This window comes from Lolium rigidum, chromosome 1, assembly GCF_022539505.1.
Source record: "Lolium rigidum isolate FL_2022 chromosome 1, APGP_CSIRO_Lrig_0.1, whole genome shotgun sequence".
In the NCBI taxonomy this organism is placed as follows: domain Eukaryota; kingdom Viridiplantae; phylum Streptophyta; class Magnoliopsida; order Poales; family Poaceae; genus Lolium; species Lolium rigidum.
In genome coordinates, this window is record NC_061508.1 from 231,455,402 (window position 1) to 231,465,117 (window position 9,716).

The 9,716-nt window shown below is 41.4% G+C and overlaps 1 pseudogene; it reads left to right on the forward strand.

Annotated features, from left to right (window-relative positions):
* Window positions 1-1,759: 1,759 nt before the first annotated feature.
* On the forward strand, window positions 1,760-9,130 carry LOC124691283 (annotated as a pseudogene).
* Window positions 9,131-9,716: the final 586 nt, after the last annotated feature.

Below are 9,716 nucleotides of genomic sequence, written 5' to 3' on the forward strand. Positions count from 1 at the left end.
TTATGATTATAGAATTGGAAGAACTGAGATAGCAGGAAATGCCGGGTTTGCGACCACCTTCTTCACTAATCCCAAGCAAGAACTAGCGAGACACTTGCTGGAACCTTTGCGCAGATTCTTTTCAATAAAAAAGAAAAAGGTACGGACTTACTCCCTCCGTTCACTATAAGATGTTTTAGCTTTTTGTAGATTCATATATATTTGTATGTATCTAGTCTACATTTGGTGTATAGATTCACTCATGGTGTGTATCTAGTTCACTTTGAAATGTCTAAACATCTTATATTTGTGAACAGAGGGAGTACAATCTTGTTTTTGTAGTATTCAGGGTTTTTAGCATTGCGATACTGAATTGGATCATGTTGTAGAATTGTATCTTCGGATTATTATACCATGCGAATTTTGTTTTAAAGATCTATTTACATACTCCCTCCATTCCATAATTCTTGTCGCAGATTTGGATGTATCCAGACACAGATACATCCAAATACGTGGCAAGAATTATGGAACGGAGGAGTATTAAAGAATAACTCAAATGCATTTAAATTTTAGTTATAAATTTAAACTTTGGATCCTAATTATACTATGCCACTTAAAATAATTAGCAAATAAATGTAGAGTATGGATCTACATGTGTGTTGTAATGATACTATGCCACTTAAAAACTATTATTATGTAATTCTTATGCTTACTTTACTTCTTTTTAATATTTTCTATCATTGCTCTCTTGGTTTGCAGAGCAAAGATGTTAAAGTTCCTAGGCCTACGAACACTGGTACTTTTTCTTTGGATGGAGAAGATGATGACTCATTGGCAAGCTACAGATTGTTAATAGCAAAAATTCGAGGATGGTGTCGATCCTTGGGCAAGAATTTGGATGTATCTCCCTTATATGGTGCTGGACGGGAAATTTATACAACACCTCCAAGTGGTTCCTTTCATGCAACTGTCCAGTATGGTGGACGTAGTATTACATTCTCGATAGCTGGAAGAGACCTTTATGTGAAAGGATGGAGAGTGGACAAACGTCGTACATTTGAACTCAAGCCCGATAAGCAGGTGAAAGGACCCTATTTTGTGAAAGAAAAGGGTCACATAGTACTCTCATTTTCTGGCCACTATAGCCATATGTGCGTTGGTGAATCTGTTGGAGACACTAAAGTTGGACTTTCTGCACTCAGAGATTCTTTTGAGGAGATATATAGGTGGAAAGGCGGCAATTCATGGAAACTGAGACTATCAGTCACAACAATGGTAGTGCATCTTTCAGAGGCTGCTCGGCTTCAAGGGGTGCTAAATACCGTTTGTGAGTTCTTCACTGACGATGAGGAGGTCCAGGTGGATAGTATACAAAAAAACTCTTTTTGGATCAGAAATTGGGGGTACTACTGTGGTGAAGCAATGCATCAGGTTGATGAATTACTTCAGGGGGGACATTATGAAATAGTTAACCGCCCTGGGCACAATATAGAGTCAGCAGAAGAGATTCTGAAACAGATCAGAATATTACATCGTGATGGTTATGAAGAAGGGAGGTTCAAAGATAAAAATATTGCTCCACTATACCCACAGGAGTCTCCTCCTGATGAAGTGGTAGGAGCAGATGACGGCATGGATTTCCTTTCATTATTAGAAGAATGGTAGATGGACTACAAAATGTAAAATGACCTCTGCTAGTGCAAGTCAGAAGATGATGCCATGGATAACCGTGAGACCGAGGAATAATAATTCGATGAAGATCTGCTAGAAGAAGATGAGGATGAGAGAGGAAGCACCCCTACAGAAGACCCATGCTGCAAATGTGGGATCTGCAAAATGGTCTGCTAATCCTCACACACTCAGATATTCAGGGGCAGGCAGGGGTTCGAGTGCTACCTTCTCTAGAAGGGAGCCACCGATTCGTCAAGCTAATCCTCTGAAGTCTACCCAGAAGGATGGGAATGGTGCAGGAGTAAACTCAGCAGATGATAAGCTGGAGAGTTTGCGTCATAAAATCGCTGCTAGAGAAAATGAGTTAAAAGTTCAGAAAAGGCCCATGTCACCTGGTTTAGTGAAGGATGCCAACTTCTCCAGTGATCAGATAAGGCCGCCCTTGGAGAAGATCGGCTTTGAAGCTTCCAACAGTGGTGGATGTGTTCACCCTGATGGCCTCTTTGGGCACGAGGATAGACCAGCTAAAAGGCTCAAGCCCAATCAGCAAGGCATTAACAACCAAGCAAGCGGTGATTTGGTAACACTGGTACCAACTGGAAGTTCATTGGGAAATGGCAATTTAATATCTGCCGCAAGGACGGATCACATTGAAAATGAAATTACCATGAACTGCACTGTTAATGAAACAGAACAGGCAGCCACAACAGAACTCTCGGATCAAACATATCCTAGTGGTATTGCTAAGAACCTTCTGCCATCCAAAAGTCACGACATGGTTATACAGGATGGGGGCAACCATGCCACAGCTGAATATCTTGGCAAGCCTTCAGCGCCACCATTTACTAGCGACCAATCTATGCCTGAAGATACTAGTGCTTTGGTTCCTGTTACCTCTGTACGAACAGGGGTTGATATAGAAAGGTCATCTAATCGTGCCAATGATCATATGATTTCAACGTCGGATGGGCAACATGTAAAGCCTGTTGACACTACAGTGTCAAATGAGAGGCCACACTTGCAGCCTGGAATGAAGGTTGGTTCAGCATTAATTTATCCTTGCTATGTTTTCTTCTATTGCTGTTTCTTACTGCATGGAACCTTAAAATGTACTCCTAATTCCTAACCAGCTTGAGTCTTTTCCTTTTGGAACCAGTGGTATTTAGCTGGTTGCTATAACTGAAGTAATATGATATATATATATATATATATATATATATCCTTTTATACAGATGTGTTTTCATTAATAATATAAAATCGACTATATTTGTTTCTCTTAAATGATTAAAGTGAAAGGAATGTAAGCAACATCTTTGTGCTAGTTTGTCACTCCCACTATATGAAACTGATAGTTTTTGTTGTTTTATTGGACATGCATCTAACCAGTTAATAAAGCTTAGAAATGCTTGTAACAGAAGGTTAGCAAATGCTTGGGCTTGTTTCTATTTTTTAAGCTTGATGTCTATAATGCGCAGATAAAATTAAAACATACTTTCTGAATTTGTATAGAACCTTCCATGATGTCACTGAAAATTTAATCCATTGTAGTTGCAGGCTTGCAGCTACTGTTATTTATTTGACAATCGCCTGGATAATTTCTTCTAAACATTGTGAATTCATTTTATGTTTAATGCTCATATGTTGATGATCATAATCTTTGTATAACTACCCAACTTAAGAATAACTTTTCAATGTGCCATTCTTATTTTGCCAGAATGCCGATCTCTTGAACCATGTTGGCCAGATAGGTAAAGGAGGTCAGAACACAACATTGGTCTCTCTGTTCGAGATGGAGGAACTCCAAGAGAGGGAATTGGATGATGCTCAGGAGCTAAGGCGGAAATGCGAAGTTGAAGAAAGAGAGGCTCTCAGAGCCTATCGTAAAGCACAAAGAAATTTAATTGAGGCCAATGAAAGATGCGCCATTCTTCGTAGAAAAGAGAGATTTGCTCTGCACAAGTCCATGGTTTAATTGCTGAAAATTCTTCTATGGTGCAGTGCTTAAATATTCAGAATGCTGGACATGGCCTTGTAATGCCATCAGTACTCAATTCTCAGTTCCATGCAGATGGTCAAATGCCTGAGATTCAGGGTGGTAGGTCTAGCAGTCCATACCTGGACGAACTTCCTCAACAGCCAGTAGATAAGCATGAGGCTCGTTCGCGCTATGCTGATGAGCTTGCTGTCAGCATCGCTGATCCAAAATTTGCGAGTACTGTCCATGATAACAGCACACCTTCAGAGTACAGGGATGATGACCTTCTGTTCCGTCCTAAGCGGGCTAGATCAGAGTGCACTTCAAATCCGGAGAATCACATGGAAGAAACTATACAAGTATATTTGGAGAACAGACAGCCTTCTGGTGATAGCACACAGGACTATGAGCTTTTAGAGGCTTCTTTGAGATCCAGATTGGTGAAAAGATTTGGGATGAAATCGTGTCTGAATAACTCTGTAGAAGTCACTGAAGAACTTGCTGTTGGAAAAGCAGCGGAGATTGAACAAGACAAGCAATTTGCACATGTTGAACTTCAGTTACAGGAAGCAGATGATATTGTTATGGCAAATCCTGAAGGTTCACATTTCTATCCAAGTAATTTATATTCCTATTTTCTATTATCGCCATATGCTGTCCTCTTAATGATGGCCTATTTATGTGTTGAAGGATTGTCATCATGCAATGATAGGCGTTGCATACTTTTGCCGTTAAGTTAATCAAGCATCAGTTTTCTTTGTGGTAACTATGATGATGCGCTGAGGCTTTTCATATACTCACATGATATGAAAATTTAGTACTCTGTTACAACAATGAATTCAGTAAAATCACATTGCTATTCTTTTCTCTATGTTGAACTTCTATTGGTTTCGAGTAAGATCTAAATCCCATACATTTTGGGAGTGCATGCAATTGAAGTAACTTACTGCTGGGCATATTCGTGAGTACCACTAGTGTCCGGTTCACATGTCAATGCCTTTCTACACTGCATGTATACTATCTGCATAATGAATTAATGATACTGTATTGCGTAGGTACAGTTGAGCTTGCAAATGATGGTGCTGATTGTGTTGAAAAGATGGCTGGGCTATCTAATTCTAGTAATGCTCCTTCCATGGGAAACTGTGAACCTGAAGACAACGTTTCCTCTCTTAGAGAGTTATGCGTGCCATCAAGTGTGGATTATCTCATTTGTCCTTCTTCAGCTCCACAAAATGCTGCTAGACACATCAAGTGGGCATTTCACACCTTTCGTAAGGAGGCTTCAGGTTTTATAAATGATTCTGCAACCAGTGATGTAGCATCTGAAGCAGCAGTAAGTGTGCCATATATGATACAAGACCGTGCTGGGGAGAATGGAAAGATGGTCTCAACAGCTCCAATCGATAAGGATTTGACACACAGTGGGATTGATCCCTTCTGGCCCTTTCTGCATGTTTGAGCTTCGAGGAAAATGCAAGGACGAAGAGTGCCAATGGCAGCATGTTGAGAACCATGCTTGGAGAAAGCCAAAGCACACAAACCATGCTGTACCCTGTGTTTCAGGTTGTTTTATGTGCAATCATTATATCCTCTTAATACTTAATTTAAAATACATGTATATGCCTTTCATAACATTGTGCTTGGTGAAGAGGTTCGTCATTAATACCTGGATTAAATATATGCAGGCCGGAGTCCTTATGATCTGCTTCAGCATATTCTGCCTGTACCAACATATCGTGTTGGTTCCAATCTTATTAGAGCTGATCTGAACTTGATGCAGTCGGTCTTGGCCAGCAGTATTTGGCAGTATTGGCAAAGGGGGTTTTGCGCTTCCTTTCCTTTACCTCTATCAGTTCAGAGAGTACTTCCATCAGATGCACCATTCTTACAAGCTGGTGATGGTTCGGTTGCAGATTTTGAAAGGAACAGACAGCTATCAAATCTTCGGATGCTGGACAGTAGGAAGGTGGGTAATGGGTAAAGTCCATCTGTATCTCCACTATGACGGCATCAGCGGATGTGCCATATATATCAGTATCTGGTTCCAAACACTAAACTTACTCTTAGAAGTTTGCTGCTCATCACTTTCTCGTGTTCCCAAGTAGAATGTTGAATTAGCTCTTATTCTGCACTCCCTCCGTTCCCTATTAATTGACTCTGATTTAGTACAACTTTTTACTAAATCAGAGTCAATTAATGGGAACGGAGGGAGTAGTTGCTTGCTTATATCACACCCTTTTCATGCTACCCCCTACAAAAAGATTGGCAATTAAAATTCTTTGGAGAGTTAATCAACAGTTGACAAAAAACATTCAACCTGCTGTCGACGATGTCCAGTCTTATTCACTTGCATTTCTTTTCACATTTAATGAGATGACACTTTCCTTTGAATCTTTTACTAGTTCCTTGCTCTCTGATCTGCTTATATTTTGATTAGTTTTTATTTAACCTTTTGTTCTGTAGAATAAGATTGTACAGGGATCTGTCGATGTCGAACTATTCTTAGAGGCTGCACTTGGTTTATATTGTGGAAAAGTAAACAAACCTGACAGGCCAAAGGTGATCATTGTATTGCTTACTTCTTCGGGACATGTTACAGTTACACAATAAAACATGAATTGGATTATTGTGTTATCAGCTACTCAGCTTAGCTCTAATTCTGAACATACATTCTGTAGGCTCTTTTACTTCTTGCACGCTCCATTGAGGCAGATCCAAGCACATTATCCTGTGGGTGTTTTATCTTCATATTTACTATCAAAAGGATGAAGGACTTGGGAAAGATGACATGTTTTCCCATGCGGTACACCATTTATCAATATCTTGCCACTTAAATTCATCATGTTGTACCGATTATCACAGTAGGATGCATCGGCTACACAGATGCTTTTTGGGGTATGCTTGCTTTTGAGCCGAAGCTAACCCTGCCAACAAGTTGGCACACCGTGACTTTTGGTTGCTGTTTGGTTGGGTTCAGAATTTTTGGCTAACCCAGCCCAGTCCATGCACGGCAGTGCATTTTTCACCAATGTGTGGGTGAGCCGAGAGCGGTCAAATCCTTTGCCAAAAAAATGGTCGCTTCAAAAATTCGGTAGGGCTTGTTGGGGCTTGAACCAAGCATACCCTTACCTTTTCTGTTAGCTACTGCCTGGGTTCACCTTACCGATGCTTTGTCATTTTGTTTCCACCATTTGTTAAGTTTTTTACCTCAAATTATTTATAATTGGTTGACCAGACTAACCCATTATTACATTAGGTTAGGCATGTTGTCCATATTTAGTCTACATCCAATCTGGTCCATGTTTGCTTTTTTTTTTGTCATTGATACCTAATGATATGTGTTTTTTCTTTAGGTGCAACACAATGTTAACTCCTATGAATTATGGCTTATGTATATTAATAGTAGGTTACGCTTTGATGACCGTTTGGATGCTTATAATGATGCTTTGAGCATGCTCTGCCAGATGACAGCTGATACTGATAATGAATTGAAAGATAGAAGTGCTTTCATCCTAGATATCTTCTTACAGATGATTTACTTCCTGTGCATGTCTGGAAATGTAGAGAAGGCTATTTATAGGATTTATGGGATTCTACCTACTGCAAGTCCTGACTGCCCTGGTGACAGGTTGCTGGCGGATGCCATTTCTTGCTTGACCGTGTCTGATCGATGCATATTTTGGATTTCATGCCTATATGTCTCAATTTATAGGAAGCTTCCAGAGGAAATTTGTGATCAGTTAGAATTTCCAAAAGATCTACCTCGTGCGTTACTATGGCATCCTGTTGAACTTACGGTAGATAACAAATGTAAGGTTGCTGAACTATTGAAATGCGCTGTTGATAAGATGGCTGTAGATATTACTGAGACTGTTAAAAATGGGGATCCGTCTTACCTGACACTGGCACAATTCCTTGCTGTTAGCCACATTAGTTGTCTTGCTGCTATCGAAGGCCTCCAATCTTCTGTTGATATGCTCGTGAAGTATATGAAGGAGTACCCAAGGTGCCCTAATATTCTTCTTATCTCAGCTTGGCTATATCGAAAGTTTGGCATGTGTCCTGGTCTGAAAGGGTTTGATGAGTTGCTCATGGATTGGCCTAAAGATGTGCAAGGAGTTCAGTTTCTTTGGAATCAATATGCTGAGCATGCTTTGGCAGACAATATTGAGTTAGCTGAAAATGTCCTGACTCGCTGGTTTGAAGAATATGGAAAAGAAGGTGATATCTATCGTAGAGCTGATGTTGGTACAATGGAAGTCAGTAATGAAGTGTCTGAAGAACAATCACTTGCCTCTACCCTAGAAGTTAGTTCCGGTCCATCTGCATCAGAAGATCAGGTCTATTGGTTGTTGAACCTCTCTCTATACAGGATGCTAGAGAGCAATCTACAGGAAGCACAGGTTGCTGTGGACAAAGCATTGAAGTTGGCCCAAGGGGAGAGCTATTAGCACTGTTTAAGGGAACATGCCGCAGTTCACACTCTAGAGAGACCATCATCTTGTACAGACACTCAAGCTCGAGCTACGCTAAGCCTGATCAGTGGTTATATTGCAGACCGTCGGAACTTACCCACAAGGGAACTGCTGTCGCGAAGGTTTATCCAGAATGTTAAGAAGCATAAGCTTAGGCTGTTGATAGATGACACTATAGGTCCAGCTTCTGCAGATTCTTCTCTGATAAACTCTGTCCTTGAGGTGTGTTATGGCCCGTGTCTTCTTCCAGAACAAATATAAGTAAAGTACTTGGTCGATTTTGTTGAATCGGTGATGGAGATCCTTCCTGCAAACTACCGCCTAGCCCTGGCAGTTGGTACATTTGTCGTTAAGCATTACAGTGGTACTGATCCTACCTCCATGCGCACCAGGTTCTGGGCAAGTTCTGTTCTGATCAATGCCATCTTCCGTGCTGTACCTGTTGCGCCAGAATCAGTATGGATAGAGGGTGCCAGTCTCCTGGAGAAACTACAGGCCTCAGAGATTGTGAAGCGGTTCCACCAGCAGGCAACATCAGTGTACCCCTTCTCCTTCAAGCTATGGCATGCTTACTTGACAGCCTGCAAGGTCAGTGGAAGCAACACAGAGAGCATTGCCGAAGCTGCAAGGCAACGAGGTATAGAGCTGAATGTGGTGCCACCCTAGTTTTGCCGCATGGATCTGAAGTTCAGGGATTTGTCAGGTGGAGAGCTGAATGTGGTGCCACCCTAGTTTTGCCGCATGGATCTGAAGTTCAGGGATTTGTCAGGTGGAGCTGTAGTTAGTGTTGTCAGGTGGAAATGGCGTAGATACATGGAACCGCTGGAGGCTGTAGTTAGAATGTTGTGTGTACTGCAAGTGACATAGTTATCTGGAGTCAGTGGTGGCGGTGATGATGACGACGGCATGGTTTCTGGTTTAGGCACAGTTTTAGTATCAGATAGTCGTGGATAGTATACAGCATCTGTTGTTACTGATGGGCAGCTGACGACGATGGATACCAGACATATATGGTGAATGAACGGGTCGCTACGCTTCTTTTTGGCCGACTTGATAACAGTAGTGGAGCCAGATCTATTTGCCTGTTCCAGTTTTAATCTTCGTGTTCACTGTTGTAGTGTAGTGTATGACCTGCAAAACTGTTGTTTTAAATCACCATCTCCGGCGAATATGAATGAAATATATATTATTGTTCCATTGTGTTTCTTGTTCACGGTTTCAGTGTATAGCAATTTTCCGTGTTAACCTTTGATTGCATGTAATTAGACCGGACTCCTGTCGCGAATTTTTCTTTAATAATACTTTTTTTTGGTAATTCCTTGAATACTCCCTCCGATCCCAAAAAGGCCCTTACGTTTTCTCTTCCGTCAACCCGCACTCCACCCTGTCTCTTCTCTGGCCCTGCACCCGAGCTCTCTCGCTCACACGTAGGGGAGGTATGTCGCCATGGCAGGGAGCCAAAAAATGTGACCATGCCGTCGCTTCCAACCACCCCCGGTTCATCCGAGAGCACAGGAAGATTCGCCTCGTTGATCTCTACGTGTTGGTGCGAGGAATCGAGCTAGGGCTCTCCGAATCATCTCCAGTTTCGCCGAAATCCAACTCCGGCCATC